Source organism: Mus caroli, chromosome 15 (assembly GCF_900094665.2).
Source record: "Mus caroli chromosome 15, CAROLI_EIJ_v1.1, whole genome shotgun sequence".
Classification (NCBI taxonomy): Eukaryota; Metazoa; Chordata; class Mammalia; order Rodentia; family Muridae; genus Mus; species Mus caroli.
In genome coordinates, this window is record NC_034584.1 from 72,122,354 (window position 1) to 72,125,364 (window position 3,011).

Consider the following 3,011-nt stretch of genomic DNA (forward strand, 5'->3'; position numbering starts at 1 on the left):
GAAAGAGAGAGAGAGAGAGAGAGAGAGAGAGAGAGAGAGAGAGAGAGAGAGAGAGAAGGGGGGCATATTTTCTGTGGGAGCAGAAGTAGCTAGGCCAAGATAGGGGTGGGGGAAGTCTGAGAATAGAGAGAATATTCCAAGCTGGGGAAATGGTCTGTGAAAGGTTGAGGTGTGTGAGGAGAGATGACAAACCCTGCTTCCTGGAAGCAAGAAGCAGAACAACACAGTATGGCGGATGCTAACACAATGGTGGGAAGTGTCCAGCAGCCTTGGAGAAGATGCTGGAGCAGAAGAAACACCCTGAAGGGAAAGAGTCAACCAGTTCTGGGGCAGGTGACAGCCAGGCTGATGTGGCTGGTTCCCAAGCCAGTGATGGAGTCACTTGGGGCAGCATAGGGGAAGTTGGGATGGGAAGTGGGGGTCAGAAGGATGTGGGGAGAGCTGGGTAAGCACAGTTACCCATGCTGAGGCGGCTGTGTGTGAGGAAGGAACAGGTATGCATGCCGGTGTGAGGAGTGGCAAGCTGAGGCCTCTGGCTCTGTCACGGTGCTGGTTGCCATGTTCTGAGACCTCTCTGCTCCACACCCTCTTTCTCTCTCTTCTCTGCATGCTAATTAATTAATTAGGAATGTAAATCATTCATTTGATTCCATTCTATTCCCAGCAGAATGCAAATCTCAGGAAGGCAGCGATTTTATCCACCGTGTTCACGCTGTATTTCCAACCTACGGCGCTCAGCCTAGCACATAGTAGGTACACAACGAAAAGGAATTCCTTTGCCAATTGGCTCAGACAATATGCGGAGGGGATAGAGACACTGATGAGATTAAATACTCAAAGCTTGACAAGTGACAGAGTCAGCACAGACTCGCGTGACACTCCATTTTGTATTTGGTATTTCAGCCTGATATCCAGGTTGCCTGGCACATACTAGGTCTGCAATATGGGTTTGCTGAGTGGAAAAAAAAGACACGCATGCTCAGGGTAGTCAGCATATAGACCCATCCTAGAAGGGCTCAGAAGACCCCCAAAGGCCAGAAGGAAAGGTGACAAGTAATCAAGAGAGGGGGAGAATTCCAAGCAAGGCAACATGGCCAGCCACAGCAGAAGACAAACCAACAGGTGAGTGAGAGGCTCTTAGCTACAGGTACCACCCATTGGCTTTATTGTTCTCAACCAGGAGGAAGCTGGGAGGTGGGAAAGAAGAGGTGTGGAGCTAGCTGCATCTGGCCTGGACTCCAGTTCTGCTGCCTATTTGCTGTGTGGTCCCATGCAAGGATTTGACCTCTCTGAGCTCAGCCTCATCTGTAAGTGTGGGAAGGGGGCCATCTCTTATCCCCAGTATGTGTCGTTTCCTTCCAAGTGTATCGTTCAGGTCTTGGCATCAGTTTCTCTCCCCTCCAGAAAGGTGTAATCTCGCACTTCCGTAAGTGGCCACGGATACGGAGGCCTGTTTTGTCTCCACTGTGCTGATTGTTGCAGACTGACACACTCTCACTAATGATCTGAAGTATATCTCCTGCCTGACTTTCTTCTCTGGATGTCCAATCCTGTCTCTTGTCCCTTGTGGAAGCCCTGGCACCTAGAAGTTTCTAGAGCGTGGAGTTGTTGAGTGACTACTTTCAGGATGCGTGAAGTGTGCTGTAGTCACTAGGACTGGGCAGAGTGTCCAAGGCATTCAGAAGTCGAGATCCAGGGCCAGACTATGGCCACACTGGGGTGTGGTGGGGTGCCATTCATGGGGCTTCTGAGACAGGAAGGCCCAGGCAGGGCAGTTTTCTCAGGGCTGGGAAAAAGAGATCCTTAGAGACAAGAGGTCTTCCCTAGCAAACCTTGGCGGTGGGGGCGGGGGGCTGGGGCAATGGGCCACCCAGCTTATAACCGAGGGTGTGATTTGGTCTGAGCTTGAGGACATCAGAAAGCTGAGCTCTGCTATGGGGGTGTCCATGACAAGAAGCCCTGCAGAGAGGTTGCTTCTCTCTTGGGGACCTGCCACCCCTAGCCAGAGCCATGAATCATAGCCTGAGGGAGGGTGTGGGATTCCCCAGGAGCTGAGCCACCCATGAAAATCATGAAAGAAAATTAATAACATAGTTACAGAGGAGAAAAATTTAAATCCAAAGGGCACATGGTGGGGCAGGGGATGGCAGGGAGAGCAAAGGGCAGCCAGGGCTAGAGCACAAGGGATAAGGAGGAGGAGGGAGAGGAGGAGGGAGAGGAGGAGGGAGAGGAGAAGGAAGAGGAGGAGAAAGAAGAGGAGAAAGAGGAGGAAGAGAAGCAGTAGGAGGAGGAGGGGGAGAAGGAGGAGGAGAGAGAGGAGGAGGAGGAGGGGGAAGAAGAGAAGCAGTAGGAGGAGGAGGAAGAGGAGGAGGGGGAGAAGGAGGAGGAAGAAGAGGCCACTGTGGGCAGAGAAGATGAGACACAGAAGTATTGACAGCTCAGTGTGGAAAGGCAGCTGCTGCTATGGCTGACTACCCGAGTTTGATTCCCCAGGACCCAAACAGTAGAAGGAGTGAGCAGCTGCCACAGGTGAAGTATCTGCGTGAGCAGACTGGGAGAGGACAGGGATGGTCCTGAGTGGTCGACTGACCAGCCACCCACCTCATGGGTCCTCTTCTTCCTCTGCCCTTTCTCCTGGGTCTCTAGATCAGGGCCTTTGGATCAGCATCGTCTGCCAGGGGGCTTCATATTCAGAAGTTAGCTCATTCCCTAGTTCCTACAGGTATCTGTTCAGAAAACAACCATCCAGTAAAGGCTGCCCAATTGCCTCACAGCCCCCACACCCCTTCCCATAAGACTTTATTTCCTTAGCTAAATGTTAGGTCCTGGGCTGGACTGTGTGACTGTTATGATCTCTGCCTCTTGTAAAGTGTCTGGCACACAGAGGGTGCTCAATAAACACACACAGACCCAACTGGTAAAGCCCTGGGTCTGTAGGGAGAGAAGTGAGGGATGAGCATCATGGGAGAAGAAGACGATGGCAGCTCGGAGACTGACTGGAGCAGGGGCAG

General features: G+C 52.1%; 1 long non-coding RNA gene across 1 annotated transcript in view; it reads left to right on the forward strand.

Moving 5' to 3' along the window:
• The window catches only part of LOC115029421, a 5,046-nt gene extending 3,477 nt beyond the window's left edge, over window positions 1-1,569 (forward strand). The window contains exons 2-3 of the long non-coding RNA XR_003834991.1: window positions 1,181-1,307; window positions 1,405-1,569. This is a non-coding gene — a long non-coding RNA (uncharacterized LOC115029421). The remainder of the gene's footprint in view (window positions 1-1,180; window positions 1,308-1,404) is intronic.
• The last annotated feature ends 1,442 nt before the right edge of the window (window positions 1,570-3,011 follow it).